The 22,998-nt window shown below is 53.0% G+C and overlaps 2 pseudogenes; both read left to right on the top strand.

Moving 5' to 3' along the window:
• LOC128945472 (zinc finger protein 208-like) overlaps positions 1–22,998 on the top strand; it is a 294,561-nt pseudogene that overhangs the window by 213,402 nt on the left and 58,161 nt on the right.
• LOC128945543 (serine/threonine-protein kinase PAK 3-like) overlaps positions 1–22,998 on the top strand; it is a 56,662-nt pseudogene that overhangs the window by 32,759 nt on the left and 905 nt on the right.

Here is a 22,998-nt window from a genome sequence, read left to right as displayed (position 1 = left end):
CATTAACCTTAAACTAGTAAGCTCAAACTTGTGAATTATATACTTTAAAAAGAGCACTAGAATATTTAACACAAATAAAGGAACTATATATACTGATTCAAGGTATGCCTTTAGAGTAGTACATACCTGAAAAATATTTGGAAAGGAAAAAGATTACTTAATTCAACAAGAAAAGGATTAATACATGAGGAACTTATTTTAGATGTTTTAGAGGCATTCCAATTACCTAAAAGAGATAGCTATAGTACATATTATGGAACTCCAAAAGGGAAAGACTCCAGAAAGAGGAGGAAATAATTTGGCAGATCACAAAGCTAAGGATGCAGCAGAAAATGGAGCTGAAAGAGTTATGTTAATATTAACTCCAAACGAGGAAAAACTGGAAATTCCAAAGTTTAGGGAAGCTGAGAAAAAAGAATTAAACAAGACAGGAAGTGAATAAGAGAAATCAGGGAAATGGAAACTTCTTGATAGAAGACAATTTCTAAATAAAATGTGCTTCTAGGAAAATATTAGAAGACTTGCATCAGAAAATCCGCTGGGGTACCTAAGCTTTGTGTGATCATTTTTTAAGGAACTATACGTGCACTGGGATTCTCGGAGTAGCCAAGCAAGTAACTGAAAGATGCTTAATTTGCCAAAGGATAAATAAAAAGGTGATGAGAAAAACAACACTAGGAGGTCCTGAGTTAGCTCGTTGGCAATTTCAAAGTATCCAAGCAGAACTCTGGATTTGTTAGGTTCTGGGTTTATTTGTAAATAAAACCCATTTAATCTACAAGAAAGAGAATATGTCATATGTAAGACAGGAGATTTTAGGAGAATAAAAATCTTTAAAGTATCAGAAAGCCCCGAGAAAAAAACAAGAAAAGAAAAAGGGGAAATGAAAGGGAGGGGAGCAGGAGGAAAAATCAGAAAGACAGTGGGATCCTCTGCAGGTCTTGCCCCCTCCGTTCGCGGCCCAGGCGCCTGTCCCGGGTCCCGGCTCGCTGCCCGCCTCAGCTCCGCCTGCCCCGGTTTCCATCCCAGGTGCGGCCTCACTGCCCAGGGCAGCTCCACCTGCCCCGGCGCTGTCGCTCAATTTGTGTGCCCTGCTCCCACTGCCTGGCCCGCGGCCGCTCTGCCGCCCATGCTGGGCAAGATGGGGGTTGCTCTGTCCTGCCGCCTGCTCCGAGGTCACCGCGCCCACCGCACCCAGGGGGGGTCCCAGCCATCCCATCCCCGGCTGCCCTGCCCGTGCCACCTGCGCTGGGCACCGCCGCTGCTGCCGGGCTCTTCCACCTGCCTTTGCTCTGCCGGCAGCTGCCGGATCAGCTGCCATCAGCCATGTGGGGGTGTCCTGGGGTGACGTTATGATTCTTGTATCCCCATTCATCTGTTCTGTGCCTTTAAGACTGGATCTGAAAAGTGGAAGTTTTGTTTGGGTTTCCCTTATCAGGACACAGAGACAAGGCAGTACTTAGGGCTGTTTTCACTTCTAGCTAGCAGCTCGCTGCTTTTGCTTGCTTGCTTTTCTGCTCTTGCTTCTGCTCTCGCTTTTGCTTCTGCTTATTAGCTAGTTTAGCTAAACAGTCCAAATTCCTTCCTGGACTGTTTGTCCTCTCCTGTTCCTGTGACCATCTCGAACCTGCTCCGGACTGGGGCCCAGGAACACCGAAGGTTTGGCTGCAGCAGCTGCCCCAGCGCCGGAGGGACTGAGAACAGAGCAACCACCCCTGAAAGAGACTTTCTGATTTTGTCATCTTTCTCAGAGCGGTGTCAGCTGGTATTGTTCATTTTGTGTGCGGGGGGTGCTGTGCCAGTCAAATAAACAGGTTCTTTCCACCTCTCTCCGAGGAATTTTTTCCCGAACCGGTTGGGGGGAGGGGCCGTGTGGGTTTTGCTTTCTGGAGGGGCCCTCCTTTGCAGATTCTCTAACAATTTGCCCTAAACCAGGACAAAATATTGGCGCCCAACGTGGGGCTCGAGAGAGAGTGGAAAAACCCTGTTTTGACTGCATTTTGGTTGCTATTACTCTGTGTTCGTTTAAATCAGCTAATAGCCATGGTTTTTGAATTGATAATGTCTATTGGGGTGAAGTTTTGCATGCATTTCTGGTCCCTAGGGTTTTTTGAGATTTTAATACCTCTCTGGTCCCTAGGTTTATTTTCTTATCCAGAAATAGCTTTAGTATTGCCCCTAATACGTAGTTTTTACATCAGAGGGGCAGTGACCAGAGTAGGTATCCTGCTGGGCTTGGTGGCAATAATGTGCAAGAAGTTTATAAACATGCTAGTGTCTGCTCCAGGTATGAATGGTTCATGGCTATGGTTATGCATCCAGTTTGTTGCAGGAGGAGCAGGAGGGAATGAGGTTTTTCAGCCTCTGCTTTCCTCCTTCTCCTATGAATCAGTTGCATCACTAGTGAAGGATGTTCAGTTTCCCCTCAATGTTAAAGAGACCATCTTCCTGGTATCCAATCTGATAACCTTCCTCTATACAGCCTGCTGCTTCTCTAGAATGAGGGCTGAGATTTCTAGGCGGGCTGATGAGACCCCTGACTCAGGAGTAGACCCCGGTGTGGAAAATCCTAAGTGGTGTGGGAAATGGGAGGATATGGGCCAAATCCTGAAGGAATTCTCTGACCCTATAGTCTGGGATTTTCCCCATGAACAAATTCAGAATCCAGCTGAGGTGGGGAAATATCTGAAAGAGAAGTACCAGGATGAGCCTAAGGAGAGGAAGGTCATTGCAGTGAGCTGGGCCCTGGCATATGCTTATCGCACGCTGCTAGATACTGTCGGGCAGCAGACAGAGGCAGGGGGGCAGGGAGATAAATCAGCAACTGTCCCGATGACTCAGGCTGCAGCTAACACTCCAGGCTCGAAGCCAGCATCTAAACCCATGGCTGTTGCTACCAGCACTAGAAGTGGGAAATGCACGGACAAGACCAATCGACCAGGGGATGATGATGATGATGAAGGAGAAGGAACCTCAATGCCTCCTGACATAAAATCAGGAGTCAAAGCAGCAGGTGCAAGATCAGATGAGTCCTTTTCCCTGAAGGACCTTCGTGGCCTACGGAAGGATTACACTCGAAGGTCTGATGAATCCATAATTAGTTGGCTTGTCCGTCTCTGGGATGCTGCAGGCGAGGCTACAATTCTGGATGGCACTGAAGCCAGGCATTTGGGATCCCTGTCACAGGATACTGTCATAGACCAAGGAATGATGAGGGGGGCTAACCCTCACAGCCTCTGGGAACGGGTCCTAAGAAGCGTAGCAGAAAGATACCTGTGTGCAGAAGATCTCTATATGCAGCAAACTCAGTGGAAGACAATAGAGCAAGGGATCCAACGCTTGAGAGAAATGGCTGTGGCAGAAATTATCTTCTCAGATGATGTAACAACCAGGAACCCAGACTTAGTACCATGCACGTCTGTGATGTGGCGAAAACTCGTACGACTTGGGCCACACGAATATGCTTCTGCCTTAGCCATCATGAAGAGGGATGAGAGGGATGAGACGGTGCTTGACATGGCAAGGAAGCTCCGAGCATATGCAGATGCTGTACATGGCCCGACACATGCCAGAATCGCAGCGGTAGAAACACGTCTGCAGAACTTAGAGGATAAGATAGAGGAGAACCATAAGAAGCTTAGAGAGGAGATTAAAGAAGACCTTCTCCAAATTTCAGCAGTACAGATCCGAGGTTCTGGTCTCCAAGGCAGACGTTTCCCAGATGGCGAGAGAAGGTACACCCCACGAGCTGAGCTGTGGTTCTACCTGTGTGATTGTGGGGAGGACATGAGAAGGTGGCATAGGAAACCTACTGCTGTTCTGGCACGACGGGTGCGTGAACTGAAGGAAGCCACCAGGAGGAAAGCAGCTCCAGTTGCCCGTAGCCGACCGACCAGGTATGATGATGATGACATGTCTGATCCTCTCGAAGGAACATCCAAAACATACGCCCAGGGAAAGAAGGATAACCAGGCTTAGAGGGGCCCTGCCTCTAGCCAGGTAGAGGCCAGGGAAAATCGTGTTTTCTGGTCTGTGTGGATTCGTTGGCCTGGCACTTCGGAGCCACAAGAGTACAAAGCTTTGGTCGATACTGGTGCGCAATGCACATTAATCCCATCAAGACATGTGGGGACAGAGTCTGTTTCTATTGCTGGTGTGACAGGAGGATCCCAGGATTTCACTTTGGTGGAAGCTGATGTGAGCCTAACGGGAAATGAGTGGAAGAAGCATCCTATTGTGACTGGCCCAGAGGCCCCATGTATTTTGGGCATAGACTACCTTCGGAGTGGGTACTTCAAAGACCCAAAAGGACTCAGATGGGCATTTGGAATAGCTGCTGTAGAGACAGAGGGCATCCAGCAATTGAACACCTTGCCTGGGTTGTCTGAGAATCCATCTGCAGTAGGATGCCTGACGGGAGAAGAGCAACAAGTGCCAATTGCTACTTCCATAGTGCATCGACGGCAGTATAGGACCACTCGAGATGCCGTGATCCCCATCCATAAGATGATCCGAGAGCTGGAGAGCCAAGGGGTGGTCAGCAAGACCCACTCACCGTTCAACAGCCCCATTTGGCCTGTGCGAAAATCTGAAGGAGAATGGAGATTGACTGTGGACTACCGTGCATTGAATGAAGTGACTCCACCACCGAGCGCTGCCGTGCCAGACATATTAGAGCTCCAGTGTGAGCTTGAGTCCAAGGCAGCAAAATGGTATGCCACTATAGACATTGCCAATGCATTTTTCTCCATTCCTCTGGCAGCAGAATGCAGGCCTCAGTTTGCCTTCACATGGAGGGGAGTGCAGTACACCTGGAACCGACTGCCCCAGGGGTGGAAGCACAGCCCCACCATCTGCCATGGACTGATCCAGACTGCACTAGAAAGGGGAGAGGCTCCGGAACATCTGCAGTATATTGATGACATCATTGTGTGGGGGAACACAGCTGCGGAAGTGTTCGAGAAAGGGAAGGAAATCATCCAGATCCTCCTGGGAGCTGGTTTCGCCATTAAAAAGAGCAAAGTAAAGGGACCAGCTCGTGAGATTCAATTCCTGGGAGTGAAGTGGCAAGATGGACGGCGTCAGATTCCTACAGATGTCATCAACAAGATCACAGCAATGTCTCCACCCACCAAAAAGAAAGAGACACAAGCTTTCTTGGGTGCAATAGGTTTTTGGAGGATGCATATTCCTGAGTACAGTCAGATCGTGAGCCCTCTTTACCTGGTCACCCGCAAGAAGAACAAGTTCCAGTGGGGCCCTGAGCAGCAACAAGCCTTTGTCCAGATCAAGCAGGAGATTGCCCATGCAGTAGCCCTTGGCCCGGTCAGAACAGGACCAGAGGTAAAGAACATGCTCTACTCTGCAGCCGGGAACCATGGCTTGTCCTGGAGCCTTTGGCAGAAGGTGCCTGAGGAGACTCGGGGTCGACCACTGGGATTTTGGAGTCGAAGCTACAGAGGGTCTGAAGCCAACTATACTCCAACAGAGAAAGAAATCCTGGCTGCCTATGAAGGAGTCCAGGCTGCCTCGGAGGTAATAGGCACTGAAGCACAACTCCTCCTGGCACCCCGACTACCGGTGCTGGGGTGGATGTTCAAAGGCAAGGTTCCTTCCACTCACCATGCCACCAGTGCTACATGGAGCAAGTGGATTGCTCTCATCACTCAGCGCGCCCGTATAGGTAAACTGAATCGCCCTGGGATTTTGGAGGTCATTACAAATTGGCCCGAAGGTGAGAATTTTGCTGTCACAGATGAAGAGGAACAAGAACCAGTGACACGTGCTGAAGAGGCCCCTCCCTATAACCAACTGCCACCAGAGGAAACACGCTACGCTCTTTTCACTGACGGTTCCTGTCGCATCGTAGGCATGAACCGGAAGTGGAAAGCAGCCGTATGGAGCCCCACACGACAGGTTGCACAAGCTACCGAAGGAGAAGGTGGATCAAGCCAACTTGCAGAACTCAAAGCTGTTCAACTGGCCCTGGACATTGCTGAGAGAGAGAAGTGGCCAAAGCTCTACCTCTACACTGATTCATGGATGGTAGCCAATGCTCTGTGGGGATGGCTGGAGAGGTGGAAAAAGGCTAACTGGCAACGTAGAGGGAAACCAATTTGGGCTGCTGACGAGTGGAAAGACATTGCTACCAGGGTAGGGAGGCTACCTGTGAAAGTCCGCCATGTGGATGCCCATGTACCCAAGAGTAGGGCCAATGAGGAGCACCAGAACAATGAGCAGGTAGACCAAGCTGCAAAGATAGGGGTGTCCAAAATAGACCTAGATTGGGAACATAAGGGAGAGTTATTCCTAGCTAGATGGGCCCATGATGCCTCAGGCCACCAGGGCAGAGATGCCACCTATAAATGGGCACGAGACCGAGGGGTGGATCTAACCATGGACAGTATTTCTCAGGTTATCCATGACTGTGAGACGTGTGCTGCCATCAAGCAGGCCAAGCGAGTGAAGCCCCTCTGGTACGGTGGGCGGTGCTCCAAGTACAAGTATGGGGAGGCCTGGCAGATTGACTACATCACACTGCCCCAGACACGCCAGGGCAAGCGCTACGTGCTGACCATGGTGGAAGCCACCACTGGATGGTTGGAAACCTACCCTGTGTCTCATGCCACAGCCCGGAACACCATCCTGGGCCTTGAAAAGCAAGTCCTGTGGAGACATGGCACCCCTGAGAGGATCGAGTCAGACAACGGGACTCATTTCAAGAACAGCCTTATCAACACCTGGGCTAGGGAACATGGCATTGAGTGGGTGTACCATATCCCCTACCATGCACCAGCTGCAGGAAAAGTTGAGAGGTACAATGGACTACTAAAAACCCAGTTGAAAGCTTTGGGTGGGGGATCTTTCAAGAATTGGGAGCAGCATTTAGCAAAGGCCACCTGGTTAGTCAACACCCGAGGTTCCACCAACCGAGCAGGTCCTGCCCAGTCTGAGTCCCTGAATGTAATAGAAGGAGACAAAGTCCCAGTGGTACATATCAGAGGTTTGTTAGGGAAGACTGTGTGGATCAATTCTGCCTCGAGTACAGACAAACCCATTCGTGGGGTTGTCTTTGCTCAGGGACCAGGTTGCACGTGGTGGATAATGCAAAGAGATGGAACAACACGATGTGTACCTCAGGGAGATCTGATTGTGGGATAGAATGATATGCAATATCACTGTTCATTGGATGTTACTGCCATTGTCTGTACATTAAACCATACAGACATGAGATAGAAGGAAATGTGTAAGAGTTGAAGGTCTGGGCAAGTGGAAGATGGAGAAGGAAATGTGAAAGTGTCGAAGGTCTGGGCAAGTGATAGATGGAGCTTTAAGTTACTAAAGTGAAAAGGGGGGATCCTGCGGCTCTGTAATATAGGGCCTGGATTCAGTGGTCCAGTGTGGGGATATGATGAAGGCATGATGGGTATTGCTTGTAATTTTGGGGAAACAGATGGAAACTTCGTGTGAATAATGCATGATGTGTTGTAATATGTTGATGATATGGGGATAAGGGGTGGAATGTCCTGGGGTGACGTTATGATGCTTGTATCCCCATTCATCTGTTCTGTGCCTTTAAGACTGGATCTGAAAAGTGGAAGTTTTGTTTGGGTTTCCCTTATCAGGACACAGAGACAAGGCAGTACTTAGGGCTGTTTTCACTTCTAGCTAGCAGCTCGCTGCTTTTGCTTGCTTGCTTTTCTGCTCTTGCTTCTGCTCTCGCTTTTGCTTCTGCTTATTAGCTAGTTTAGCTAAACAGTCCAAATTCCTTCCCGGACTGTTTCTCCTCTCCTGTTCCTGTGACCATCTCGAACCTGCTCCGGACTGGGGCCCAGGAACACCGAAGGTTTGGCTGCAGCAGCTGCCCCAGCGCCGGAGGGACTGAGAACAGAGCAACCACCCCTGAAAGAGACTTTCTGATTTTGTCATCTTTCTCAGAGCGGTGTCAGCTGGTATTGTTCATTTTGTGTGCGGGGGGTGCTGTGCCAGTCAAATAAACAGGTTCTTTCCACCTCTCTCCGAGGAATTTTTTCCCGAACCGGTTGGGGGGAGGGGCCGTGTGGGTTTTGCTTTCTGGAGGGGCCCTCCTTTGCAGATTCTCTAACAATTTGCCCTAAACCAGGACAGGGGGCTACCCACGCTCCGCCACGGGCTCCACGGGAACATCCCCCTCTGCCGATTCCGGCAGCAGACCCTGCCCACACTCCCAACGAGCCTCGGCGGGATATCCTCCCCTGACCCCGTCCTGCTCTGAGGTACGGCCCCTTGGTAACCACAGCTCCGGCTGTTCAGGGAAACTCTCTCTCTCTACAGGAAGCACTTTATCGAAACACGAGGAGCTCAGTTAAAAGGCAGCCCTCTCCAAATTCTTTCCCAAAACATGAAAGGAAGGTTGTAGAAGGTAAAAAAGTGAAAGAGTTAGATGAAGGGATTGCTCTATTTCCGTTCAGAGAGGTTCCCATGGGAGGGATGCGCTGCCCCGCCCCACGGGAGCCACCAGCGCCCCTGCCGGCTGTGCCCGGAACTGCACCCAAAGGCAAAGCGCCGCAGCCCAAAGGCCGGGACTGGGTCCGGGCTCTGTTTGCTGTCAGTGCCGCAGCTGTTGGTGTTTGTTTGCTTTATTATACACACTAGTAAAGAACTGGTATTCCTACTCCCATATCTTTGCCTGAGAGCCCCTTGATTTCACTAGTCTAAAAATTAAGAGGGATGGGGTTTGCATTATCCATTCCAAGAGAGGCTTTTTCTGCCTTCCAGAGGAGACGCCTCTCTTGAAAAGCAAGACAAGCACCCACAGGCACCGAGGGGGGCTGCAGGAGGGGCACAAGAAGGCCCTGCAGCACTTGGGCACAAAGGCACAGCAGGTGAGTGCAAGAAGGGAGCAGCAAAAGGCCAAGCTGAAGGCAAAGGCCAGGGCACAGTTCCTACAGCCCCTGAGGGATCAACCCCAGGGCCCAAGGGGGCCCCAGCACCCAGGGCACGGCTCGGCCACAAGCACCTGGCAGAGGCATTGTCCTCCTCACCAGGGGAGAGCCCACCCAAACAGCCCCTGGCAAGGAACCAGGGCTCCAGCTGCAGGGCACAAGGACACTGCAAGCACAGACAGCAGCACCCTCAGGACCAGCAAGTCCACCCCTTGATGGACATGGATTGCCAGGGCTGTCACAGCTCCCATCACACCAGGGACCCTCCACACTGCAGCCCTTGAGAACATTCAGGGTGGGTCTGCATTGAGAGCAGGCATTTCCTGATGGACACAGGGGCCTCTCAATCCACTCTGAATCTTAGACCTAAAGGGGATAATAGTAAAGGAATACTTTAATTTTTAAGGGAATGAGTGGGAAAGATGACCAGGTATGATTTGTTCAACCACTATTAGAAGTTGTGGGGCATAGCTTTGAATAAAATTAATTTCTTTTTCTTCCTCCTGTGATTGTAATTAACTGGGAAGGAATTTGAGAGCTGGATTTTAATACTGTAAAAGGGGATACAGAGGCCAGTTCTGTTCTACCTTTGTGTGAAAAGATTGACAAGGCCTATGCTGAAGTGAACCCCAAAGTGTGGGCAGCCCCAGGGAAAGAGGGAAAATTAGATATGGAGCCTCTACAATTTACTTTAAAGCAACCAGGACAAGCAATACCCTGTTCCATGAGAGGGAAGGAAGGGCTCACAGCCTGGTATTGAGTCCCTGTTAAAGGCAGGGCTTTTGGAGCCAGGGATGTTTCCCTACAACACTCCTATCCTGCCAGTCAACAAACTGGATGGATGGACAGCAGGAGGAAACACAGAATTTTCAAGTGTTAAAATGAAGATTAACTAAGGCAGCTGGACTGGGCCTTCCAGACATGGAAAAAGAATGTGAATTATAGGTGGATAATAAACAGGGTCTTGCCAAAGGAATTCTTGTGCTAAAATATTTAACCCTATATAGGACCTCCTATACTTCAAGTCTGGCATCAAGTTAAAGCTCTGACAACCAGAAGAGCCTCTAAATGGATGAGCAGGGCTCGGTTATTACAGTATGAAACTTGTTCAATGGCACAGGAGGATTTAGAACTGAGGACAGGGCAAGGCTTTAACCCAGCCTCCTGTTTGAACAGCCTGGAGAGGGGCTGGCAAGGAACCCAGGACTGCACTCAAGGGACAGAGCTTCACACCCAGGCTGGGACAGATTGATGGGACATTCCCTGGCCTGAGGGAGAAAATGTGTTTGTGGATGGCTCTGCAAGGGCAGCAGAAGGGAAAAGAGCTACAAGACAGGCTGTTATTAAGGAAGGGGAATCAGACACAGCGCAGGTCACCGCCCCATGCTCAGCTCAACCCGCGCAGCTGTGGGTGCTTGTGAGAGCCTGGCACTGAAATGCCCTGAGCAGGAAGGCTTCAACATCTTCTGCTGACACCATGGCACCTAACAGGGGGGCAAAAGCAATTCTCACTGCTTCAGCAACCACTGGAGCAGATATCAATGCATATTCTCCCACAGCAAGCTGGGGTGGCACACAGCCTGCTCTGGCACTTTGCTGCTGCCAACACCCAGCCAGGACATCGGCTCCTGCCTAAGGAGTGCAAAGCAGCACCACTGGTGGCCAAGGGGCCCATGCCAAGTGTCCCTGAGGCCACAAACAGCCGCCAGCACAGCTCAATACGGGGGGACCCCTCAGCCTGGCCTCAAGGGCTCTGAAGCCCCGCAGATTTGCACTTCCCGCCTGCAGCAGGAGGATGGGAGGCCGCCCCTGAGCCTGCCCTGAAGGCAACGCAGCAGCAGCCAGGGCTCCACAGCGGGCCAAGCCCCTGTGCCTGCCCACAGATCCTCGCCTGGAATCCTCTGCAATCCTGGCCACCCTCCTCTGCCATCTCCAGCCCCTGGGGCCAAGCCTTGCTGCCACTGCTGCAGCTTCAGCGCTGGCTGGGCCTGCACTGCCACAGCTGCTGGGGAACACCACGGCACAATTCCACTCTGGGCTGCCTGCCACTGCACTGCTGCAAAATGTACCGATTTTGGTTCTTTTAAATCTTATTTCTCTGCTCAGAAAGGTTTCTCTAAACAAAGGTTTGCCTTTGGGAAAGGAATTTTAAAGGTTTTATATAAGGGGTGTTACATCACTCAATGGAGATGAGTTTAACATCCCAACAGACTGGGAACAGCCCAAAAGACACCCACAGAGATAACGACCAGCAACAAAACATCAACATTGCCCAGCAGTAAACACAACCAACAGCTACCCCAGACACTGCCCCCGGCAGAGCTGGAGACACCTGGGCTGGAAAAGGCTGAGAAGGAAATCCAGGAGTGTGGAGACCGAATTCACATCAGAGTCAAAGAAATCCGGGTTCAACAGGAAGCCAAATACTAAAAACTTACACAACGTGGAAGCAATGAACATTAAACCAGTGGATTTAGATTAGTTCTGACGACATAAAGTTTAGGAAAAATCCAGTAAAACTCACATGGCATGGAATGATTTTCTCTGCACAGCTGGGCTATTTGTGAAAAAAATTATTTCTTTTGCACACCCTGGCAGGAACAAAGGAATGCCTTGACTCTCTAAAACTAAAGAGATTCTTGCAGAGTTTTTCTTTTCCCTGCAGTTTCAGTGACAAAATTACAATATGAGAAAAAATTTTCATAATATTCCCACTTTATATTGTCAGGTGGGTTAGGGACAGAAGTGTGAAAATCAAGTTTTGTTCTGCATTTTTCCATGTTTGCTTTTATGTTGCATTTTGCAAAACTGAACAGCTTTAACCATAATACTTTGAACTCATAAAGAGTTAATACTTTTTAAAAAAAGAGCAGATATCGGGGGGCCACATGTGACTCACCAGATGGCTGCCCTGGAAGAGAAGCTTCATTCCAGGCAGCCTGCAGAGGAGCTTTAGAAATGCAAATGAACACTGCTGGGCAAAGTGTGCACAATGCACCTGGGTCTCTTGCCTGGGGCAGGAATTGGGCTGATTCCCTCTGCCCCTCACCCCAAGCTCTGCCTGCTGGCACTGATGGAATTTGCACAGCTCGATGCAGAGCCCAGGGGGAGGATATCTGACCCTGCAACACAAACGGGGGAAGCTGCAAAGGGAAACAGCAAAAGCAGAATGTTGGGAAAACTTCACTATAAAAAAATGGGAAGGGAATCATCCCTCTGCCCACTCCAACATGTGCTGGCACTGTCTGTGTTATATAGGGTATATTAGAGCACTGGGGACTTTTTGCTACCTAAAATTCAGGGAAATCAGTTGGGTATCCAAGTATTTGATGATTTAATTAGAGAAAAGCAGTCAATTGATGCAGCCCTGGCTGGAGAGAGCAGCCAAAAATGGGGAAAAGATGAACGGCCAGCAGAACAAATTCTACAACACCAGGGACCAGCCTCTGGGAAGCCGAACCAATTCATATCAGGAGCCACAGAACCCATTTCTCATTTCAATGGCATCAGTAGATTACAAGCTGTCCTCGCAACAATAACCAACCAGACAGCTCCAGCTCCTGACCTTCCTGCCGAGCAATCCACTGAAATGAGGAACACAACATTTCACCATGGGATGGGATCATATTGCCTTTTAGCAGAAAAAAGGGGAGTTTGTGGAAAATTAAATTACTCAAACTGCTGTTGGCAAAGAGATGACAAAGGAAAAGTGGTGAAACAGATAACAAAGGAAGTACGAAAGCACCTCATGTTCCAGCCCAAACGTGGAAAGATGGGAATGGGACACGGTTTTGTGGCTCCCTGGCAGACCATGGGTTAAACGAATGCTGTTTCTCCTCTGATGTGCTACAGCAACTCTCATCTTTTTACCATGCTCCACACGTTGAGAGTGCAGCTCATTCAGCAGCTGAGTGAGGGGTCAGGGATTTGTAGATAAGGAAGCAACGGGCGAAACCATCAGTTTCAATAAATGTTCCTAATGAACACGGACTGCTGCTCACAGAAAGTCCCACTAAATTCCTGAACTTCCAGAAGAACAAACCCTTTACAGAGCCGTGAATATCGGCTGTTTTACAAAAGTGGGGGTGCACATTAACACGGACATGCAGTTCCCGGATCGGGAGGTCTGAACCTTCCAAGTACCTCAGCCAGGGGGCAAAAGGAGAGGGAGATGAGGCCGTGAAAATGAGGATAAAAAGAAGGCTGCGAACTACAACAATGGCAGAGAGCGCACGGCAAATGCCCCACGGCCTCTCCCTCTGCTCAGCAATAAAGTCACTTTTACAGGACTCCTCTGTCTCCTCTGGGCACAGAAACCGCCGGCCACGGGAATTTCCCCGCACAGCCCCGGGCACGGGGCAGCCCCCTCTGTCCCAGCCACAGCAGCCGGGCCGAGCCAGCGCTGCTCCGCCAGCGGCTCCTGCCGAGGCAGCGGCCGCAAGGAGACCGCGGGCAGCCGCTCCCGCAGCGCCCTCACGCCAGCGGCAACACGGGCCGGACACGGCACAACGAACCCGCCCGAACCCCCTGCCGCCCCCGAGGCCCGCAGCCAGCCCCGAGACCCCGCACAACCCAGCGCGGCTCCCACCTGCGCTGCGGCCGCCTCCGAGCTCCGCCGCCGCCTCACCGCGCTCCGGCCGCTGCCGCCGCTCACAGGCCCACACACACGCTCCGAAAATGGCGCCGCTGCCCAGCCACGGCCGCCCTCAGCCCGCCACCGGGGCCCTGCTCCGCCCCGCTCCCACCAATCAGCGCGCCACATCCACGACTGACGGCACCATCGCCCAATCCCAGCCAGGGGCGGGCTCTGCACACGGCACAGCCCCGCCCCGCGACCCCCGGGCTGCGTGAGGGCAGAGCCGCATAGCAGGAGGGGGGATGAAGCAGGAGGAGCATGTGTTGCTGCCCGCGGATCCCGCAGTGCCCGGTGCGGGACGAGCTCCGTGCCTCGCTCCAGCTCCACCTCCCGTTGGAAGATCCGCGCTGGATAATCCCGGGTGACCCCCAGGGTCAGAGCTCCCCGTGTTGGGAACACTCCTGGCTGCGGGTTCCACATCTTCCTGGCCCCCCCATGGACACCTCGATGAACGCCGGGGGATCCCCCCTACTTTTCCTGTTTCTGCTCCTCTCCTCATCTCCCCCTCCTCTTCCTCCCGCCTCTCCTCTCCCGGTTCAATCGCTCCTCCCGCTCCTCCTCCCGCCTCCTTCCCCTCATCTCTCTCTGACGTCCCCCCCTCCTTCCTCCTTCCTCCTTCCTCCTTCCTCCTTCTTCCCTCTTCCCTCTTCTCCTTCCTCCTCCTCCTCGTCCCGCTCCTCCCGGGCCCAGCCCCCACCCTTTGTCCCCCACCCTTTGCCAAAATCCGTCCCATCGCCCCCCAATAAACGGCCCGGGGCCAACTGGGAAGCTTTTTTGGGAGCACTGGGAGCAGGCACTGGGCGGGGGCAGAGCGCCAGCGGGGCTGGGGGGGACACGGGACCCCCCCAGAATCAGCGGAGCGGGGACGGAGCGGGGGGTCCCGGCCGGGCCCGAGCCCACGGGGAGGGGCTGCGGCCGCCGCCGGCTCAGGAGCTCTGTGGGCAGAGAAAAGGGGGTGACACCGGGCTGGGGCCCGGCGGGAGCGCACACGCTCCGCCACGGGGGGGACGCCACCCCCGGCACCCGCCCTGACCTTCTTGAGCAGGGAGAAGCCGAGCCCCAGCGCCAGGAAGACGAAGCCCAAGACGAAGCCCCCGATGCCCGTCAACATCTTGCTGCGGGCGGCGTCCGGCGGCATCTCTGGGGAGTCCGCAGGGCTCAGCAGCCCCAAAACCTCTCACCGACACCCCGAGCCCCTCCCAGCGCCCTCCCTGTGGCCCCCAGCCCAGCCAGGAACCACTGAAAGCTCCCTCCGATCCCTTTTTGTCCTGGCCAGGAGCCACCAAAGCCCCTCTCGTCCCTCTCAGCATCCCACAGCCCCCTCCCAGTTGCCCCCCAGCGCCCCAGGACCCCCAAAGCCTCTCGCAGTCCCTTGGCAGCCCCAGCAGGACTCAGCCAGAGCCCTCCCAGGCTGTGCCCAGCACAACCGAGCTCATGGCGAGCCCCGCTTTGCCATTGCCGATCTCCTTCCAGCCCCTCGGGGCTCCCTGCGATCCCTCCCAGTCACACAAAGCGCCCCCAAACTCCCTCCCAGTGCCCACCACGACCCCCCAAGCCCATCCCACCCTCCCCACCATCCCCCAAACCCCTTCCCAGCCCTTGCCCAGCCCCCAGCCCCTCTCCCACTTCCAGCCCGGCTTTCTCCAGCTCCCTCCCAGTGGCTCCCAGGACAGCCCAGCGGCTCTGCCAGCGCCCCCAGGGGCTCCCCCGTACCCCAGTGCCGCCTCAGGGGCTGCTCCAGGCTGACGTGCTCCACCAGGCAGCTGTAGCTCAGCCCGCGCCGGGGAGGGGGCTCCCAGCACCACCAGTGCCACCAGCAGGGCCCCAGCTGCCGCCCCTCGCCCCATGGCCGGGGCCGGGCAGGGAGCAGCAGCCCCAAAGCAGCCGCGCTGCGCTGGGAGCGCCAGTCCGGAGCAGGGCGGGCTCGGCAGCGCCGCGCGCTCTCATTGGCTGCCGCCGCTTCTGGGCAGCGATCGGCCACGGGCTCTGCCAAGCAACCGATGAGGCAATCCAACGCCCCGAGCTCTCATTGGCTAAGCCTCCTCCTGCCTGCGCTGCCATTGGCTGAGGCCTTTCCGGGACGCTGCAGCCCCGGGCTGGGGGTTTTTTGGGCAGGGGGAACTTTGGGGCGCTGTGCAGGTGGGAGCTCAGGTGAGCCCAGCAATGCGTGCCCAGGTGCGCGGCATCTCAGGGCTGCCCGTGGCGAGCGGTGACGCTGGCCCGATGCCAGGCACCCCCAGAGCCGCTCTGTCCCTGCCCCCCGCAGCCACACAGGGACAGAAAATGGAACCGAGGGTTCCTGCGTGGGGACAAGGACCGGGAGAGATCCCGAAGCAAATCCCACACGGGCACAACAGATCCAGCCTGGACACACAGAGGGAATTTATTACCAACCAAATCATAGCAGCACAAAGAAATCTCTCCAACACCTTCCCCCTGCCCAACACTGATCAGCCAGAACAGGGGTCACCAGGGCTCTGCCCAACGGGGCTCACTGTGGATCATCCAGCGCGGATCCTCCCATGGGGGATGGAGGTGGAGCAGCACACGAAGCTCTTCCCACACTCGGGACACTCGCAGGGCCTCTCCCTGGTGTGGAAGTGGTGGTGAGTGACGATCTCTGAATCCCACCTGAAGCTCTTCTGACATTCCAAGCACTCCTAGGGCCATTCCCCAGTGTGGATCTTGTGGTGCTTGCTGAGGTCGGAGGTCCCACTGAAGCTCTTCCCACATTCCCCACACTCCCAGGGCCTCTCCCCAGTGTGGGTGTTCAGGTGTTCCATCAGGGTGGAGCTGGAGCTGAAAGCCTTCCCACATTCCAAGCACTTGTGGGCCTTCTCCCTGCCATGAGGCTTCTCCACCAGCTCTGAGCTCTGGCTGCATCTCTGGCCGCCTTCCTGGCTCAGGGCGGCTCTTTCCTCCTCACCCCTCCCTGGGCTGGGTTTGCAGCCCCTCCTTGTGAGGGATCTCTGGGGCTTTTCCTCCTCCTCCATCTGGCCACAGCTTGGGAATGACAGACCCTGGTTTGGGGGAAACCAAGGTGGGAGCGCCTTGGAGTAGAGGCTCCTCCTGGCCAGGTCCATCTCTGGAACTCAGCAGGAGTCTTGTGTCCATGAAAATCTCCACACATCAAGATTTAGCCCAAAAAAACTCTCCCAGGAGCTCCCTATTGCTGATCTCTCCACTTTTGGGGTTCCACAGGTTTCCTTTCCTTGGGATCACAGGGGTCCAATGGTTCCAGGGGTTCTTCATTCTCCGGCGTCCTGCTTAGGGATGATCCAGGGGCTTTTGGGGGTCCATGGGGTCCCTTCAACCCTGATGCTCTGCTTTGAGGTCCCAGGGATCCCAGGGGTCCCTCCTCCCCAGGCTCCCTCCCTTTCCAGTCTGCCGGGGTCCCCCAGCTCTGGGATCACCCCTCTCTGCTCTCTCCATTCTGGGGGTCCCAGGGGTTCCCCTCCTCTTCTCTCCCGGGGGTCCCCAGGACCAATGTCCTCCCCTGCCCATACGGGGCAATGGCCACGTGGGCCCCCAAAGATCCCCCCAAGGGGCTCAGCTTTGGGCTCCTGCAAGAACCAAACCTACACACACAGAGAAAAAAACCTCCCAGAGACACCAGATGATATTTGGGATCAATTTCACAATCTGCGAGCTCCAAACACACCCCAATAAAAAACCCTCTCAGGGACCCCCCTGATGGATTTGGGACGAGCTCCCCCTCCCTGCTCACCTGCAGGATGAGCTGGGGGCGATGGTCCCGCGGCTGCGGTCACAGGGGGCACTGGAACCTCCTGTTCCTCCTGTTCCTGCTCCTGCTCCTCCTCTTCCTCCTCCTCCTTTTCCTCTCTCCCTCCTCCTCCTCCTCCTTCCTAATCTCACCTCCTCCCCAGTTCCTGCTTTCTGGGTATTTAGAGTGGGGAACCTTGCTTGTTTTTAGAACTAGAACAAAGATCCCAGACGGAACAAGGCTTGCTGCTTTTAGTCAGAAGTATCAGTGACTAAAGGTCACGTTTCCTTTGGTTTGGTGCCGTCCTTGTTCCTCCTCAGTGTTCAGGCTGGGCTATGGGGTGTCCTTGTTTGTTGCATTTTCCAAGTTCCTCTTGCACCCTTTGGGCCATGGTCTGTGCCCTGGGAGGGTTCTTTGTGCTCCTTTGTGACACAGGAGAACCTTCCAGGTGGTTTCTGCGTGAGCTGCTGCTGGGATGTCACAGGAACAGCGCCACGTCCCCGTGGTGTTCCCGTTGCTGTGGGACACAGAGGCCTCAGTGCCCAGAGTGGCTCTGGGCTCGTTGCCGGAGGATCCTCCTGCCCAAGGCATTCTCAGCAGCCAGCCCAGCCCTGACCAGTGTCCTTCTCTGCTCGCAGGTGTTATATTTGCCCAATAATCCCATCCTAAAAAAAACCCAAACAATATTTAAGGTAGCAGCAATTTTAATTAAATAGTTTAGCAAATATATAAATAAGGGATAATATGGTTCAAATAATAGCGCATAAGATAAAACAACCGCGGGGTACGGAGGGCAGGGTTCAATGACCCTTGCCACTTCATGTACAATCTTGCCAAGTGAAAGTCGCCCCTTATATGCCATGTGTCAATGCCATCTCCTCCTATTTTTGGTTCGTCACTTTTCTGTCTCCGCCCTCCTCACCACCTTTACCACGCATGCGCCACCACTCGGTTTGGTGGTTGCACAAGTCTTTGGGGGTCGTCTCTGATGAAGGCCATATAGTCTTCTTCATTGTCCTTTAATTCACCTTTGGGTTACACATGCGCACCAAGCCAGGATAATGCAAGCCAAAACTAACATATTACTACATTTTAGCATCAAAGCAATAAATCTCTTATAGCGGGCATTTTCCTGGGACCCAACCAGATTTTCACTTCTCTCTGTTAATTTTTAGTAACTGTTCTCTCTTGTTTTTCCTCCTCTCCTTGAACATCTGCCAGGAGAGGGGGTGGAGCCCCTCCTCTCCCTTTCTTCTTTGGCATTACAACTTTTATCTGTTTTCTTATTTCCAAATATTAATTACTGTATCAATATTGATTACTGTTTCAATTTTATCAGCATGAATCACACCTATTTACCACATTGTTCTCTCTCAGTGTGTGCAGGGCCTGGATTTCCTCCATTCCAAGCGGGTGATCCACAGGGATCTGAAGAGCTCCAACATCCTCCTGGGCACGGACGGCTCTGTCAGGCTGGGTGGGTGTTCCTGGCCAGGCACGGCGCTCCCGGGCTGCGGGTGTGGGGCTGCTTCCCAGGGAGGGCCAGAGCCCCACAAGGGCTGCTGGGGGCACTGCCCGGCCCCTGCTGCCAGCTGAGAGCGGCTGCCCCTGCAGAGAGCTCAGCAGAGGAGCAGGCTGCCAGCAGTGCCTTTGCTCTGCCTATGGCCCTGCCAGAGGGGCAGCAGTGGGAATCTAAATCTCCAAGGGAATCAGTAAAAGCCACTGCATGAAAGCTGAGGGTTTCTTGAAGGGTCCAGTTCCATCTTTCCTTGGCTACAGCCCTGAGGGCTTTTCCAGCTGACTTCACTACTGCACTCTCAGACTGAGAGTGGGGAATCTTGGTGCTTGGTTTCCTCATTGCAGCTGCCTTTGACAGGGTTTGTTTCTGTCCTCAGCTGATTTTGGCCTCTGTGCTCAGCTCAGCCCTGAGCAGGACCAGCGCAGCTCCATGGTGGGCACTGCTCACTGGATGGCCCCAGAAGTTGTGACCAGATCTCCTTATGGCCCCAAGGTGGACATCTGGGCCTTTGGCATTGTGACCATCGAGATGGTGGAAGGAGAACCTCCTTACTTCAGGGAAACGGCGGCCATGGTAAGAGGCAAATTCTGCAGAGGCTGCAGAGGCCTGTGAGCACAGGGGGACCCCGCACTGGGAGCAGCAGCTGGAGGTTTCTGTACATGGGAAGGGAATTCCCAGAGCACTCCAGCCTCCACACAGGAGAATATTCCTCAGTCTCCAGCAACAATTTGCTTTGGGATTTATGTTTTTGCAGCTCATCTGGCTGTGAGGATGACCTGAAAATGTGAAGCAAGTGCATCAGGTCTAATGTTACCTTGCAAGAAAACCCCAAACCACCCCCAAATCCCAGTCCCAAAAACAAGCTTTCTGCAGGAGTTTCTAAAAGACATTTTGCAAGTTGATCTCCACCCCAATTCTTCTCACAGGGAAATTTGTTGAGAACATGAAGATGATTGTTTAACATCCTCATAGTCTAACATATTTCTTTCATAGTCCAAGCTGCTTTCTCCGCGTCACCAAGCCTGATCTTTCAGCATCACAAACCTCCTGTTTCTTGCCTGGCAGTTTCTGGGATGGGGCATCAGGAATGCATTTACTTGAGTGTCAGTGGCACTGCAGAGATGACCTTGATGTAAGAATCCTCTGAAATAACACACGCAGACCACACTGACTCTGGAAAATGGCCTGTAAAGCTGGTGTCCATGTTTGGAGAAGCAAAATGGGCTATTTCTGATGGAGGTTCCTACTGACAGAGTCAGCCAATGAAACTGGCTCTCAAGGCGAGATCATTTGGATGTTGCAGTGGCTGTGGCAGCCCCAGGGTTTGGGTTTTTTGGCTGGCATAGCAAAATGAGCTCTGAGCAGCATCTGTGGCAGGGAGGAAAGTGCCCCTGGAGCTGGGGCTGAGGCCCCGGGGTGGATGTGAGCCCGTGTGGGTGTGAAGGGAGCTGGCAGAGCGCTGAGTTTGCTTTCCCTGCAGGCTCGCGCTCTGATCCGGCAGAACGGGACCCCGCAGCTGCAGGAGCCCCGGCGCCTGTCGGCTCTGCTGCGGGACTGCCTCGAGTGCAGCCTGGAGCCGGACGAGGAGCGGCGCTGGGCTGCCCAGGAGCTGCTGCAGCTGAGGGCCAGGGGCTGCAGGGGAAGCAGCAGCGCCAGGGAGGGGTTTTCTTGTGGGGCCCCCTCCGACAGTCTCCAGTCTGGCTGCGTTCCACACGCAGAGCGAGCAGAACCCTCGCCTGCTGTGGCTTGGCAGCTCCTTTGGAGCTCATCTGGGCCTGGTGCCCCACAGCAAGCAGGGACATCTTCAAGCAGCTCAGGGGGCCCAGAGCCCTGCCTGACCTGAGCTTGGATGTTGCCAGGGAGGAGGCACCTCCCACATCTCTGGGCACCTTCTGTCAGTGTTTCCCCATTCTGCTGGTTAAAAAATTCTTCCTTAGATCTAATCTGAGCCTGCTTCCCTCTCCTGAGTTTCAAACCATTTCCCTTTGTCCTGTTGCAACAGAGCCTGTGAGGAACTTGACTCTGGAAAGTAACAGTTCATTTCTTTCCTTTGTATCCTTTGGACAGCACCCATTTTTATCATCAGCCAAGCCTCTCTCCAGCCTGACCCCTCTGATCACTGCAGCAAAGCAACTGAGGGAGCAGCGGAGGAGATGAAGCACTTGAGGACAGCTTTGAGTTACAGTAGTCAGGACAACTAGTTAGTTATGGTAGTTAGCACTACTAGTTGGTTAGGGTAGTTAGCACTGGTAGTTAGTTTATGGTAGTTAGGACAGCCTGTTTGTTATGGCAGTTGTTTGAATAAAAACTCTCTTAACCCTCAACTGCCTTGCCGTGTCCCTTCCTTCTCCCGCTGTGCCTCAGCTGCCCGGAGCAATGTGAGGGGAGAGCGGGCCCAGCCTGGCCCAGAGCTGAGCCCCAGCAGAGCCCTGGCAGAGCCCAGAGCAGCCTCGGCACCTGCAGAGTCAGCCTGGAAGGAGGCGCTTGGAGCCTTCTCGGCTGCACCCGGCTCTTGGTTACAAACTGGGTGTGCTGGAAAATGCCACCGGCTCTGCACGAGGGCAGAAGGGGCCCGGGGAAGGCCCAAGTGCTCCATGCAAGGGAAAAACCTGCTCTGGGTTTGTTATAAATAACTGGGTAGTGTTGGCTTTTGCTATTAGGTATTGACTTCTGCAATCTATTCTTAATCACACTGATTTTGATAGAGTGCAGTTTGTAATCACTTTTAACTGCTTTTGCTGTAGTATAATTTGCCAGCTTTTTGTGGCCAATGCCCTGGCCCCTGTGTAGCTCATATCCTCAGAACACCATTTATGGATGATATTTTAATTTGTGGAGAGTGTGAAAAACATACATTATAGTTTTGGCTTTTGAAAAATATTACAGTGGATGCCATGTGTTGTACATTAGAATGTTAACTTTTGCAGAAGTAGCTGTAGTTGTGAAATAATAATCAATGCTTTTATTTTTGTAAATAACTGACAATAACACTTCAGAGATATTTGTGAAATAGCTAATGTTCATTTCAAGTACTTGTGGAAATAGCTAAAACCATCTGCATGGTCAGATAACATTTAAGGAAGGGATGTGATGAGGACCCCTGCCACTGACCCTTCCACTGTCAATAACTGTCACCTGGTGAAACCACAGAACAGGGGCCCTTGTGAGGGAGTGACACACAATCCTTAAAACAGCAATCCACGATTCCTGCACGTGCTCTAAAACGGCGAGTTGGGGGTCAAACCAACCTGAAGAATTCCTGGAACATGTAAACGACTTCAAAGAAATGTTTGAATATGTATAATCATTATGAATATGAATTTGAAAAATACAATGGGAAAACTAGACAAGAAGAGTTGCTGTGGTTAACCAGTGTGCCTCTGGCCATTGCCAAGCACCCAGCCCTGTTACTGATTTGCCCCTTATTATTCCTTATTAAACTTTCAAAAATTCTAAAGAGTGAGGCTCCTTTCTCACAAAACCCAAGGTGCTCACCCCTTGTTCTTCCCTCAAAGCCAGGATTTATCAATCCTAACCTTTGTCTGGATGGAGGAGAAGGAGGCTGCAAGGAAAAGGAAGATGCACTGGTGTGGAGGCCCATGGCAGTCTCAATCTCCCACCCATGGGGGACTGGTCCCCAATAAGAAGAATAGATTTCAGGGTTATGGTGAGAAGCTTGCTTCTCCCATAGACCTTTGCAGGCACATGCTGATTTATGGAAAGTTATGTTGCCCCATTGGCCTGTTGGCCTAATTACCCTAGTTCACCCCCTATTACCCATCTTTGGTTAGTCCCTAGAATGTTCTCCCTCTCTGTCCCTCCATTGGCCCTAATTTACTGCATTCCTCTGCCCCTGTTTCCCTATTAGCTGACCTGACCCTTAACCCCTCCTTTGCACCATTTCCCCCATATCCATGGGACCCTGACCCTCAGCTCCACCCTCACTACCCCATATAAAAACCCCCTGTGCCCTCAGCTTGCACCCTGTCTTTGTCCCTGGGCCCTGTTCAGCTCTGTGCCCTGTTCCTGTACCAATAAACCCAGTTTGCTGCCGATCATACCCAGACCCATCCTGCTGACTTTGTCAGCTTTATAAAGTAGCCGTGAGCTTCGGGCTCCGGAGTGCCGGATGCTCCAAGGGCCTCGGCAGCGCCAGGACGCTCCAGGCTGGGACAGCCAGGCAGGGCAGGAGGAA

This window comes from Melozone crissalis, unplaced genomic scaffold, assembly GCF_028551555.1.
Source record: "Melozone crissalis strain CALT ecotype California unplaced genomic scaffold, PUWL_Pcris_2 ptg000066l_1, whole genome shotgun sequence".
NCBI lineage: Eukaryota > Metazoa > Chordata > Aves > Passeriformes > Passerellidae > Melozone > Melozone crissalis.
The sequence above is the reverse complement of the archived record's forward strand: the minus strand, read 5'-3'. Positions and strand labels throughout refer to the sequence as shown.